The 15,294-nt window shown below is 36.3% G+C and overlaps 1 protein-coding gene across 1 annotated transcript in view; it reads right to left on the bottom strand.

Annotated features, from left to right (window-relative positions):
* Positions 1–782: 782 nt before the first annotated feature.
* TFEC (transcription factor EC) overlaps positions 783–15,294 on the bottom strand; it is a 229,715-nt gene continuing 215,203 nt past the window's right edge. The window contains exon 12 of the transcript XR_015723893.1: positions 783–11,841. The gene's annotated coding sequence lies outside the window, so the exon portion shown is untranslated. The remainder of the gene's footprint in view (positions 11,842–15,294) is intronic.

Here is a 15,294-nt window from a genome sequence, read left to right as displayed (position 1 = left end):
TAATGGACTGCGCCACCCAAGTGCCCCCTAAGTTAAGTTTATAACTCACACACTATGTCTAATCTGTGCTTATGCAACACCAAAACATGTGTCTCAAAATGAAAATTCATCTAAGGTATATTTTCAAATAAAATTTCACCCACTTACTTGTTTTCCGTATTTAATTTGTCAGCCTTCAGAATTATTAGTAATTATATAGTTATCACTGAGTGGTTCAGTAGACAAATTTCAAAATTAAAATTACTGTGGTAAGCTCTTACCACAACAGACATCATCAGCTTTGATATGTTTACCTGACTGGGAAGGATGCTACTTCAGTGAGCAATGAGAAATACTTGATATAGCAGGACGCTGAATTTTTTAAACATAGCGGTAAATGCATTACCAGTGACAATGAACAACAACAAATATTCCAATCTTTTGCATATCGCTCTCCCAATGGGTTTCTCCTAAAGACGTTCCCCCCTCTTCTCCAACATTATCCTCATTCTCTAAGATTCCAGAGTCCAGACGGCTGCATGCACAGCAGCCCTGCTACGCCCCCAGAGTTGGTGCCACGTACTTGGTTCCCTGCCCAGGACTGTTTTGTAAGTTACCTGACTCCTTGTGCAAGGCTGCAAAGCCTCTCCAGCTCCAGGTGAGCCCTTATATTCCAGAGGCCCATGTCATGGCTTTCCACCCCCCGCCCCCACAGTGTTAGGAATGTCGTTAGACTTCCATACTTAATGACACATTAAAGCACAGCACCAGACAATACATTGTTTACCTATTATGGCAACTGATTCTTTTTTTTTTTTTTTCTACATGAAAAACTTTTTCCCTACATAGCATTCAAAATAATTCTCTTATTATAATAGTACTAATTCTGCCTGAGTACTTGAAAAGCCTCAGTGTTAACATGGTTAAGAAGGACCAATTAGATCTGATTCACAATCTCAGTGACCACTAGAAAAATGCTTGTGGAACAGACTGTGACAAGAAATATGCCCATCTCCAAATGGAATAACTAATATTGGTATAGTCATTTTTCATTTGCTCTTATTTATTGCAATGTGGACTATATATTTTGTAATTTCCTTTTATTTGAAAGGTTTATGTTTTTAAGTTCCTTACATCTTTAAATAAGTCACAAAATTTCTGGTTTCATAGATATCACATATTTTCTGGAAAATGGCCATTTATTTTCAAAATAATTTTTCCTCTATGTTTCCTAGGATCAGCACCTATTATAAGCAAAACTGTGGATTACTAGAAATACTTGAAAACAAGAACTGATATAGTAACTTTCCTATGGAATGAACACATTGAGTTTTAAAAATATATAACTGTTACTATACATTTGTGCCTTTATGTATTGTCCCTTGTTTATTATAAAAATTTAAATCTCAGCCACTTTCATGGCAAAAAATAAGGAGCTGTTTGAGAACATACATCCATTTTCACTATAACAGACTGAAATATTATGGTCAATGTACAGTATATACAAAAGTAAGCATTTAGATAAAATAAAACCAAATCAACAGCATTTCCAAATCCAGATTATTTCCTATGTAATGCCTTACATCTTAAAATTTCTAATTATCAAGCTCCCCTGTTTTTTTTTTTTTTTACTGATATCATCAAGTATCATATAGATATAGCAGTTTCTTAGTAATTTCCTACAAAGAACATCACTATCCAGTATTGTTGCCCTCACTTCTATAAATTAACATCCCTACTGGGCAGGAAAGAGATCTATTTCTGCTTTTTTTCCTCTACAAGTACAGATTTTAAGGCTTTCTTTAAAAATTACATGAAAATCTTTGGAGTCTTTTACCCTTATGAACATAAAAAGCACTAATATTTTAGGTTTTAACAGATTGAAATATCAGAAAGTTAAGAAAGGGCTAATAGCCAAAGATCTTAAAGTTCACATAGACTTATTTACTGACATTTTTTTAGGTGATAAGTAGTGTGGGACTGAGAAAATAGTAAGTCTTTTTTAAAGGAAAAACTATTTTAGGTAAGTTATTAAACTAAAAAGAAAACCTCATATTCATATGATAAAAAACCAATTAAGTATTTTACCACAAAATGTCCTGATCCCCATCTCTTCCATCTAGCTGTTTCTTGTGTGTTCACAATTTATCACGAGGTAAAAAACAGTAAATAGTGACTCAGTGTAAATCTATCACAAGTAAAAATCTTTTCTTCTAAGAAAAAAAGATACTCAAAATATAACATTTTGGTACCTAAGTATGTCAACTACCTATAATCATTAATAGAAGAAAAAGTGACTTGAACTCTAATTATGAAATTATTACTTATTTATCAGTGATTAGCTCTTTTCGTTCAAAGTTGCATTGACAGATACTATACAACTTATCATTATTATTGATTATTTAAGAAACTTGGAATCCAATTACTCAAATAGAGGTCTAGTTTTGTACCATATTTATTTGAAGGAAAACCCTGCAGAGCGAGATGAAAGCCAGACTAATGTCTGCAAATTATCTGAGGTATGAATTTAGGAACATGAGATAGATAAAATTTTTCTAAAGTGTGAATGGTACATCTTTGTCTCATTTCATTTACCAGTTTAATAGCCATTAAAATGCTTTGAGAACAAGGTGGAAAGAGTAGCAGGGCGGGGGAAAATTATGTAAGGAGGGAAAGAAAACATAAGAACACTTAGGGTTTGAAGTTGAAAGAAGGGTATAGAAGAGGAATCTGAGGTCCTTGAAAATAAAGTTTTGCTCATTCCAAGGGCTTCCTAGATTTGACTGTCTCCTTCCTTCTCCTTCAAGAATCCAATTACCTGTCTTGACATTGCACATGCCCATTTACCTTCCACAAACACGGCCTATCTCAACATGCACAAAGCACACAACCACAAGCGGATCCTCTTACACAGATCCCTTGTCAACCTCTCATGCTGTCGCATTTTGAGTTGGAAACTGGAAAAAAGACAACTAACCAAAAAGTGATTCTCTGATGCCAGATCCACAGTGACCCAGGAAGAGACGATCGGTAGAAACAATAATACAAACAATTTTAACGAAAACATTTTTATGAGAATTGAGCTATATAGTTACCCTTGTGGTGAACATAGCACAATGTATAAACTTGTCAAATCACTATGTTGGATACCTGAAACTAATGGAACATTGTGTGTCCGGTATACTCAAAAAAAAAAAAAAAAAAAAAGGATTGAGCTATAAAACTCTCTGGCTATTTGGTAACATCTCCTGCATACCATGCTTGCAATTTTTAAAAATTATTATTTGCTTGTATGAAACCAACATGTTGCATTCCATTTTTTAAGTTTTTTTTTTTCAAATACCTTTTTCTTCATTTATACAACTTTCTAGGACACCAAATGCAACTTGTAAATAATTCTGGCCTGGCAAGTCCTCCTAACACTCACAGATGACATGCTGTTCTGATTAGGCATACCATAACATGCTACTCAGTATGTGGACGTGTTTCGACTCATGATGACAGCTGATGTACGATCCGCGGCGCTGACTGCTCAAGGCGTTTGTACTGGTTCAATATTCATATTTATTTATGTCAAAATTTTGTTGTAAACAAAGCCGATCGAAATGATCTATCAGATGGCTACTGACAAAGACGTTTTAAAAGCTACTCACTTGTACTTTAAAGGAAAAACAATCACATAAATATGTCAAAGTCCTATGAAAATAAAGTAGGCCCTTTTAAAAGTAAAATAAAGCCAGTGACATTCCCTTCCGTGTTTCCTGTGCCATTTCAGTTATCTGCCAAAACGAAAGAACTGTCAACAACATGGTTTGAACGTTTGCTCCAGGGAAATAATCTTTCTCCATTAAGGAAAACTCCTTTAAAGAAAGAAAAGCCGATTGTTTTTTAAGTTCACCCAAGTCAGAGCCCAAGCCAAGTGCCTGTTGCTCTTTCATGCACAAACTTCTGCATGATCTAATTGGTGAACAGTCGTTGCACAGGTAGGGTAATGTGCTATTTTGCCTTAACAACCAGCTGTAAAACACTCCATCTAGGGAAACACTTGTTAAAAGCTTAATGGTCAGAGGAAAAAAAAATGCAAATTTCCAGAAGGAAAACAAGAGCCTATTTCAGGGTTTGTCTCATAAATTGTGCCCACACCCTGCTTGGCCACACAAGGAGAAGGCTCAGCTTTTGCTTAGACAATAAACCCAATCTTCTCAGTGGAAGGAGAACACACTTGATCCCTATCATCTTGGCATTTTTATCTCTGATTGGGGATTATTACAATCTATAATTTAATACTGGGAGGGGATACCTGAATACTTCTATTCCCATGGTGGACTAAAAAAAAAAAAGGGAAGAACGAATTTATATACATATGAATTAAGAAGCATACCTTTAAAAAGAAAAATCACTAAGACGAATTTACATTGTCTTCCAAACGGTTTTCACTGACCTCAGGAAAAGCATCCAGGGCCAAAAGTGGAAGTGGGAACAAAAGCTAAGCAAATAAGTTTCTAAAATGTCACTGGAGAATGAAGGCGAAAAGGGTTTTTTAAGAAAAAGGATTAGAAGACAAAGGGAGAACAAATGAAAAGGGGGGAAAAATGAGAAAAACTTTTTGAGGGTTCTAGGTTGTTTCCCCCTCACTCCAAAATATATTAAAAGTAAAGCCTTCTAGTTATTAAGACTGCACACAAGTCTGAACCAATCTGACTCAAACGTATTGCATTCCTTTATAATTCCCTGGTAACTAATAGAATAAACACATTAGTTTTTTACCTAAAGGGTTACTAAGAAAGAAAGTGTAATGACTTTTTGAAGTTTGGAAACTGCATAGAATACTTTTTTCCCAAAATATGCTCAACATCAGAATATCAATAATTTGTCTGAATAAAGGTGAGGTGATAAACACACAGAAACGTAGTTATCAACTACCCTGCTCATGTAAGTATGTAGGAAAGAGATATCATAAAGATGCAATACTACATTTTTTTCAAGGAAAAAGCCAGCTTTGTTCCTTCATCTCTAATTTCACTTGTAGAGATTTTTACCTTCCGTATTTTAATGACATTTTGCCCTCCTTTTTCCCAAAATGTACTTTGAAATGCACAAGTTTGTCTATGGACTAATTTCAGCAACAAACTGCCTTAGAAAGAAAGAAAGAAAGAAAAAAAAAAAAAAACCTACCACTTAACCAAAACCTTTATTCATTGCTCTCATTTGGATAATTTTGTTGTTGCTCCAATTGGGTATGGCTGACTGGGTCAATCTACCCTCTTATTAATTAGAATATTCCAGATTAAATAAAAAATAATAAGAACAGCCTGAAACCAGAGATAATAGTTCATAACTTAGGAACAGAAACATGAAGGAAACATACCTTTAGGGGCATAGTGTCCTCTGATAGATAAAAAAAACTCCTGCACTGAATGCCTATCCTGAAAAATCATCTTTCTTAAAGATAGAGCTTATTTTGCATTCCATTAAAATGAGCCAATTAATATTCAAAAATATGTTTTTTCCATAATAATATGCTGTTAACATGCCCTTAACTCTCAAAGCTTTTAGAATCTATATATCACTGTTGTGTATTTGACTGTCTGATGCTACCAAGCTGCTGTTTGTTTTTCAACAATTGGGTCTCTTTCTCAACCATTTTCTCAGAATAACTCAGTCGTATGGGGTCCTGCAGTCGTTACTAATCTCCTTGAACAGTCTCTTCAACTGTAAAGTGAAAAAACTGGTCTCCCAGACTCCTTCCTGGACGAAAATCCCAGGAGTCTGTCATGTCTGTGCTGTTATTTCTGCGATCTGAACAGCCCAGCCAGATGCCGGCATGTGCTTTCTCGGCAGTGGGGGGTGCGGCTGGGGGGTGCAGGTCACTCACGCAGGGGTCCCAAAAGTTTGTCACAATGTCTGCTTCATCTAGTCGCTCGAGTTTAAAAATGTGCCAGTCCGTATTTAATTCCATGGATGGGTTGTTGTTGTTGTTACCCGACCAGTAATTCAGTTACAGTGGAAGACGCTGCAGGTGTGGATTTAGCCTCTGTCACCAGATACACGGGTATGTTTGAACTGGTGTTGAAAGAGAGCAGGTACTTAACTGCTTAATAAATTACAGTTGGAGGAAGAGGTATTGAGCAAACCCTTTGGGTAGCAGAATAAAATTTCAATAATGTAAATAATGCATTATCTATTTTCTGCTTCTGTTATTGTACAGTTTCTGATTCTCAAAACTGTTGTCTGACAGGTCTGTGTTCTCCTGGCCAGGTGGTGGTACATTTTGCAGCTTGTCAAATTTCCTTGCGCCCTTTTTCATTATACAGTATTGCTCTGTGCTTAGCCACTGTATCCGTTCACGCAGACATACTCTACCTTCAGTCTAACACTAAAATTGATTTGCTAGGCGCTCCTTTGCTTCTTCACATTTCACATCTTCCCATTGAATTTCTTGTGTCAGGAGCACAGCACTGTCTTTCTACTTCCATCCTCGGAAATCTGCACACTCTTTGGGTTTTCTGAATATTTAAATGGCTTTGTGACTCATGTCAGTGTGTTTTTTATTCTATAGTACTTCGTTCAATGCAATTTTCCTTGAGAGTCTTCAGTGCTTGTTTTCATTTTAGATTCTTTCTGTTTGAACATTATTGAAACTTACTGGTCTTTTTGCATTAGTTAATGGTAGGAGACTTTTTTTTTTTGTAAAAACATAGTTCCTAATTAGTATTTCCCCAAAAAACATCTTTTAAAAACAAGAAAAACCCCACCATAATGTAATATGGATTTTTTGAAGTTAATAGCTTATTTTCTGTAAAAAGAAGATACAAGGAATCAGCAAAAATTATCCCTACACAAATGAGAAAACATTTTTTTTTCCTTGCCAAAGTAGAAGTAATGAATGTAAACTGATTTCAGGTTTGCGATTTTGTGACCTAAGTTGGCACCAGATCTTAGATGTTCCTAGGAGAATTCAAAGCCTGACTGCTTAGCGCTCACTGATAAGGCGTATTTACTGTAGCATATTGTTTTAACCAGTCAAATTTTGAGACTTTTGGAGGCATAGGTGAAAGTTCCAACTTCTTTACTAAAGTGTAGCCAGTTGTGTAATAAAATACCCAAGATGATTCATTCAGTCAACCTAATATCTACCCATCAAGGGGGAGAAGAAGGTAAGGAGGTATTATATCTTTCTCTAGCATAACATGTTAAGTGCAGCATTCCAATCTAAAAGGTAGAATTGTTCCTTTGAGTAAAATAATTAATGATACCAACAAAAGGAAAGCTGTTACGAGAGAGACCTCTAGTGGAAGAAAATGCAAGTGCTTTGGAGAAGGGTTTTATTGTTTATGCTTCATCTAAAAAACGGAGCTTGCCTCTGTTGGTCAAGGCAGTGTCCACAAGAGCAAACTGCATTCCTCTTTAAGACATAGGATCTGCGATCTGCTCGAGCAAATAATACTTTTCAGAGCGGAGTCAATGCAGTGCTTGAAGGAGACTTAACTTCTTAGACCTAAGATTTTGAAAAACAAGTTACAGGTATCTATGCAGAAAGACAAGATTTGGGAGTGGGCAACCAGAATTTGGAGGCACTGCAGAATAGAGGAACTATGGCTTTATTTGTTTGTTGAATTAATATTTTATCTGTAGGTAATATTTTGACCTATAAAAAAATATCAAAGCACTTTGCTATGTGTGGAGGGCGAGCCGGGGCTTGGGGGATTTTCCAGTTTTTCACAAATCATAACTTTTAACAATAAATAACTGAAAGTTAGTTTTTAGGAAAAATTCAAAAGTCGGTCATATGCAGAGTAGGGAGGCACCCAAGTACAAGTTATTTGAAGAAAATAGTTGCGTCTAGATTAGAGTATCTCATTCTACTAATTCAATGCTCCTATTTTTCCTCTGTTCTCCACACAGTTGCACTTAATTCAGCCTCTGATGTATAACTAATTTGACTACTTACAAAAATTTTCTACTTTAAACAATATTAATGATAAAAATAAGAATTAGGGTATGTTTTCTGATTAGAGATTTAGCATTAAATCCCAGAGAAGTCTGGGTCTACTCACTGTGGTTAGCAACTGGGTGGTAATATAACTTCTAATTTAAATTGGGGCATCCTCTTTAGACTCTGTGACCCATAGCTACAGAATTTAAGAAAGTGCCCCAGGAATAAGGGAGAAAGTGAAAGAAGTTGATAATTCAATGGTGTAGTTTTAACTTGGCACTGAAATACTGTCACAATTTTTAAGAAAAGTATTATAGCTGTGGAAACCATTGGGTACAGTAACAATTTCTGAAATTCTCTTCTATAATGACAATTGTTACATATGCCTTTTAAAAAAAATAACCACAATAGAACTTTAGTTTTTATTATTGTTCAGATGTTCACCCAAATTGGTTAGGAGAATTTCATGTGGCTATTTTTAGTTTCTGTGTCAGCCCCTAGTTTTCTTCACCAGCTTTAATTCTGCCTATTGTCTTTAATAAGCCCTCTTCAATTTTTCCTCAGGATGATGAAATTTTAGAGCCTGTTTTCGAGGCAGGTAATTCACAGCTCTTATATTCCTCATACTAATACATCTCAGTTAATACTGAAGAGGAGCTATCTTTCCATTCTTACCAAAGTCTGAACATCCCATAAAACAGGACATCATAATTCCGAGGAAGCGGGGGCCATGAATCTCTTCAAATTTGGGCTGGTGGCTGGCAGCCAGCTAAATGAAAATCAGTAGTGGGGGGCGGACGGAGGGGGGAGGTGTTGTCAGAGAGTGTCACACAAATGTTATTTCCCTGACTTTGTTTCCAGTTTAGAATGGAGCTTGAAAGAAAAATAGCATCAAAATTTGGAGGTTTTGAGAGAGATTTTTTTGTTTGTGTTTAAAAATCATTCTAATGGCTAAAAGAGAAATTTGAAAGATAGAAAAGCATAAAGCAACATATTTATTATATGACTTCCTTTCAGATTCTTTCTTCTTTAAAATAAAAGGAACCACATTTTTAGGATGTCATGTCTTCTTTAAATAAAACTTGGACATTTCAGTTTGTAACTATTTCCCCTAACAATGTTGAACCCTGTCTCTATAGGCATATGCACTTCTTAAATGGTTTCCTTGCACTCTTCCTGTTCTTCATAGGTCTCCCCATTCATGCTCTACAAAAAACGAATTTCCATAAACATCTTAGGATGTTTTGAGACAGAGTAAAGATGGAGACAAAAGTCTTCAGAGTGTGCCAGAATTCTCAGTGGAAAAGTCACAATTGGGTTTGACCAAAGGGCTGAAATGTGAACAGCGCACCCCACTCACCACCTTGCGTCTTGCTTTAGGGCCTCATTCACAAACAAACACACACACGCACGCACACGCACACACTAGCAAGAGGAAAGAACTCTGCAAGTATAATTTCATTCTTATTTTAGGTATGTTGCAGACCCCTGTCTTAATTATGAATGTATATACATCGACTACCGCCCCTTTTGCTTCTCTTTTGCATGCAAATGATGGGGATAAAATAATAAAGAAATAAAGAAAGGGAGGAAGAAAGAGAATAGGAGCCCTTTCTGCACTAAATGTGCGCATTATTTTTAATTTCACTTTTGGTTTGGGCTGTGTTCTTATATACTCTTCTTTCAGGCTGCAACAAATTAATTCAAAATGTATCACTTCTCACCATTCGATGTCATCCTCACCCTTATTCCCATTCCAACAGCATGAACCACCAAATCGGCACAAGATGTGCTGGTACAAAGAAGCATTCTGGCAAAAACCAAACATGCACCAGTGGACCAGTGAGTGCTCCACTGACGAGAGTATTCTTAATTTCGGCAACACTGGATTATTGTCTCTGCTCTGCCAGTAAATAGGTCACCTTAGAAGGTCCCTAACTCTGTTGTGCTTTGTTTTCTCTACGTGCAACAGGTACGTATCACTATTTCCCCAACCAAATGTTGCTATAAAGATAAAATGCTTTAAAGAAGTAAAAAGGAACATTATGCATGGGAAAATGAAGACAGTATCTGTAGGATACCATTAGAAGAATTCTGCTTAACAGAATTGATGAGCATACTTGAAATCCCCCTAGCTTCAATCCTGCATTCATTGTTTTGAGACCTGACTATAGCCACACAGACTGAAGTAAATTATGGGTGAGACTAAGCCCAACTTTGAACTGACCTGTGGTGTTTCCTTCCCTTTGCCAACAGAGCAGCTGTGGCCAATTAGTGTTCAACACTATCTTCCAGCCTATAAGTGATTTCACGTTCCAGGTGCAAGTGCACCAAAGAGGGCTAGAGTGGCTAACCCCTGATCGTTCCAGGCTTTTCATCCTCGTGGAATTTCAGAGGGAAAAAGGAGCTGTAAGGTCATCTGGTCCATTCTTACAACAGGAATTACTTAAGTACCTACTAAGTAAGTAGAGCTTTCTCTGGTTTGTCAACAAATATATTTCTGGTAGGAAATATCTTTGAGATGTAAGTTATTATAACCAACATTTTAATTCAACATCTTTTTCACTAGAGTGAAACATTAGGCTTATTTTCCCTTCCTCATGAAAAATCACCAAGTTCAGTTATTATGGATTTTCTGGAAGTCCACTGTTCCTACATCAAATACAGGGAAATAGGAAATGGGAGTGTTCACCTATCATCTCTAAAAGGACATCTGTATAATATGGGCTTATTTTCCTTACTAGATATGTTATCTAAAGTACCCCTTCCAACACTAAAAACTCTGGTTTTATTTTTCTTTGTTAATACAGTAAAATTCACAGGAATTCAAAGGTAGCATATATCAGCACGAACCTGAATTTGTTCTTGCATATTGTTCTGCAGATGTTTCCACACAAAAAGAAGGAATGGAGAAATTACCAAATTGGTGATCACTCTCACGCTGCTGAGGTTGAACAGGTATAATTTTAAATTGTGTCAGAGTATATGGCACATACATCTTTCTCCTCTACTAGATTATAAGTTTTAGGAGGAGAGGGATCATATTAATCCTTGTAGCTCTAATATCCTGAGTCAATTCGTTCGTGTATACATTCAACATTTATTGAGCATCTGCTACGTGCCAGAACTCGTGTTAAGTGTAGGAATTTTTATGAAAATGATCCTAGCCCTAAGACAGCTCATATTCTAAGGGTAATAAATACTTATGTAATTTTAGTAACAATACAGTTTGAAAAACACATTTACTTCCGTGATATCCTTTGAACCTAACAACCATGTGAGGTTGGTATAATTAGCTCCATTTTTACAGTGAGTTTCACAGAGGTTAATTGTGTTGCTTCAGGTCACTCAGCTAATCAATGGCAGATCAGGGGCTCCAGGCTTCTTATTCCAAATCCTATGAGTGCTTAATAAATACTACTAATAATCTAACAATACAAGCTTGTATTAATTGCATTAATATCATTGGATTACGAGTTGTCTTGCTTCTTCTGATCAAGTGAAAATATTTATAAAACATCTTCCTAAACATCTGTCTCAAATCCATTCCATGAGTAAGTTACATGGAATCAAAACTGAAACTCCTCATCTGACCAGATGAATTGTGAACATAGAATCTTTCAAAATATATCAAAATATTCACATACCCTTAAAAATTTAGTACCGCAAATCTGATTCAGTCCATTTCAACAGCCAAAAAAAACGCTTTTGTGCATAAGGCATTGCATGCAATAGAAGGATACGTTAGTACTTGCCCTCATGGTTCCAGTTCAAAGAATTACTGTGCCAGAAGTTGTTTCCTCTGTTACTCTGTTACGGGTCCAGGAAAATCTGATTCTTGTTAGTATCACTTCCTATGCACAGGAAAAGTTGGAGAATGCTGCTTTGATTCAATCCAGTCTACACATAGCACTGTGCCTGCCAGCCTGGATTTATATTTAAAAGAGAAAAAAGAATAATATGTTACTCAAAAAAAAAAAAGTCTTCTGTGTTGCAAACAGAGAGGTGGTGGGAGGGCAGGGGGTAGGTGATGATGGCATCCTGTGTGTATTTAAAAAATGTTATAAAGAATCATTTAAGACAATCAGACCATATGATATGCATGTTAGGGTAAACGTAGATCAAACCAAATCAACATTGCACGAGGAATTATCAATTAGGGAATCATTTAAACAATGTAAAATGTCATCAATATCAATATGACATGTCTTGGGGCACCTGGGTGGCTCAGTTGGTGAAGCATCTGCCTTTGGCTCAGGTCATGATCCCAAGGTCCTGGGATGGAGCTTTGCATTGGGCTCCCTGCTCAGCAGGGAGCCTCCTTCTTCCTCTCATCCCCTCTCATACTCTCTCCTGCTATCTCTGTCTCTCTCTTGCTCTCAAATAAATAAACAAAATATTTTTAAAAATATGACACTTCTTGGTTGGTAATAGATGTAGAAAGTTCCATAGGTCTCATCTTGACTTTGGGTCTATTTTATTCTCAAGTATAACCACACAGTAAGCAGGGGCACCTCTGGCCCATGTTTGAATCATAAGCTTCCCCCTCTGCTTTTTTCTTTTAAATTTTCCCAAACCAAGATTTGGGATAAAATAGTATTGAAGATGATTGTGTCATAGGAGTGTTTGAGTATCTTAGAACGAAGACTACCTAGCTGAAGATCACAAAGCAAGTATAATTCTGCTGCTGTGTATTCTGTGCTTTCATTCATTTGTTCTATTTTTTTTTTAATTGAACATGGACCCTGGGGTTCTAAAAATGACGAGGCCTAGCTCTTTCCCTGTAGAAATCCACATCTTAGTGAGGTAAGAAAGACAAATGCATTGATTTCTTTCAGTGAAAATGCATCAGTTAATATTGAAGAGACAGTCAAAATGAAGATGAAGAAGGTCAAGTCATTCGAAGAGGGTATAACACTAAGGTGATTATCAGGACTTTAAAGGAGATACTCCATGGTTCATCTTCATGCCCTGCAGTGTCCAGAAGAGTTGCTGATACATGGAAGACAATAAATGTTGAGTGATAAGTGAATGAATGAGTGAATGAATAAATGAGTGAAATGAAAATTACAGGTCAAATTCTCAAAGAAGCCAAAAAAGTGAGTTTTCTTGGCTCCAGTGAATAAATACATGTCAAGCTAATAGTGAAAGAATGATATTAATATTGCAGGTCTGATGCTCAAAAATATCTAGAAGAGGCCCGTTTTCTTGACTCCGTAGCTGGACCCCACAGTGCATTGCTTTTTCCACCCAACAACCTAATCATTTCATAAGATGGACTGGGTGAGAAAGGAGAATAAGTCGACCATGTGATGGGTTAATGCATGCCTTGGTTTTCACAGGGGCCTAGCCTCCCCAGTACAGTCCTCTTAGTGTCAATATAATGTTTTGGTTTTAGGGCTCCTAGTGAGCTCTGAGAGTTTTTTTTTTCATCCGCATACTGAAAACATCATCTGTTTTAGTGTTCTGCGTATGACATCACTCTGACATACTGTAAACATGATAGCGTATTTTATGGCACTGGAAAAATAAGCAAGAAAAGGAAATATCCTTTCTCCATGCTTTGGTCAAATCTATTTTATAGTTAACTAAACTTAGCACACATACGGTTTCCAGAAATGTTTAGAAATGAACTTACTACTTTGAGTAAATTTGACTAATGAATGCAACTATTCATAGAGAAACACAGATTCCTTGAAAATGTATTATTTCCTGTTTCAAAGATATATTAGCTCCTCTACAAAAATGTCTTCACTAGAATTCTAGTTCTAGGTCACTAAATACTGGAAGGCTGTTGCTCACTTTCAAGCTCTCTGAATGCAAATAAAAGACTGAATTCTGAAGGTTTCAACTGATTTTTAAGTTGTTTTTTTCTCCCCTCCCTTAGCAGAATCACAGCCATGGACCTGGTCTCATTTTCATTGAACAGCCATTACGAAGAGAAGTGAGAATAATGTGGAAGGAATTAAATTCAAGTATGGAGGTAAGAGGGATAAGAATCACACAGAACCAAAATATTGAAAATGGGTCGGCTGTGAGCTTCCTCTCCAGCAGAAGGTCGGAGGTCATGTTGGGTCCAAGCTCCTAATACTGTCCTGATGATTTTGGAGGCAGACTTTACGCTTGATATTTGAAAGTACAACAGGGCAGGTGGCTTATCATGTAGGTTATTCAAAATTATACAAAAAAGTAGTATTTAGTCATTTCCTCAAATATTTTTCAAAAGCTCAGATTACAGCATTTTAGTTTTGCTTCAAATTATTTCCTGACTTTCAGTTTCCCTGAAAACAGGCAATTGAAAACATCCATTGATATGTGTGGCTTAAATACAGAGCCCCAACTTATCCTGTTAATGGAAGTCATCTCAACAGTAAAGATGAAGTATGAAAATTGTTTTTCATTAGGTTTTAATTTGTGATTCATCGTAGATATGTTAAAGGGATAAGCATTTGGTTGACTCGTTTTTTAAAAGTTAAGGAAAAGAGAATATATAATGAAGTTCAACTAGTACAATATTCCTGAAAGATTTTAAAAATCAAGTTCATATGTTTACAAGTTAAAAGGTGACATAAGAGAAAAAAAATTCTACTGCCTAGAAAAAAAAAAAAAAAAGTGTAGCTGGTTTGCTGTCTCCCCGCTGACCCGCACAGAACTATGTTCCTTTATTTTCATGAAGTAAACTGCTCCTTCTAACATTAAAAGCGCAAGTTTTCCTTTTTGTTTTTCTCTAGCATTTACTAAGGATGTTTAAAATAATCTTGAGCTCCTTCAGCAGCTAGTTATCGATGCATTTTATGCCTTTTGTTAGCTATAATCTTAGTCATTTTAGTACACGGAGCCCTAATCTTCAAGTCTGTCAGTCCCATTTTGCATTACAAATCATTTGTAGTTTTATAACTGTCATTTCCAAGGACATCTGGAAAAGATGGATTTATGAAAGGTTACCATGCATTCTAAGAAGGCCGAGAATTAGCATGACTTTGTAAAGGTTCTTATACATTGAGCAGCCATCACTGGCAATAAGGTGTTTTTTGCTTTTGTCGAGTATCTTTATTTAAATATTAAGGAAGAGATACGACCTTTGGCCTTGGAGATCCCTGTGACAGGGCAATGGTCCAATGTATTAGCTGTCAGTGGAGTGCTGTGGCCTGACTCTCTCAAGGCCCCTATTTGTGGACAGTGTTATAATAACCCTTCCATTAGGCATCCCCAAGGCAAATAACCTCAGCTTTAACAGAGTCAGTTTAAAATTCCTTAGAGTAACATTAAGACACTATCTGGTTTGTGTCAGTTTAAGATCAACTACTCCCTGCATAGGTTCAATTCTGTAAATTTTAAGTAGCCACAGTTATTTAAGAATTATTTCATATATGCCTGCA

This window comes from Ursus americanus, chromosome 3 (assembly GCF_024610735.1).
Source record: "Ursus americanus isolate L20-20 chromosome 3, mUrsAme1.1.p, whole genome shotgun sequence".
NCBI classification, from domain to species: Eukaryota; Metazoa; Chordata; class Mammalia; order Carnivora; family Ursidae; genus Ursus; species Ursus americanus.
The sequence above is the reverse complement of the archived record's forward strand: the minus strand, read 5'-3'. Positions and strand labels throughout refer to the sequence as shown.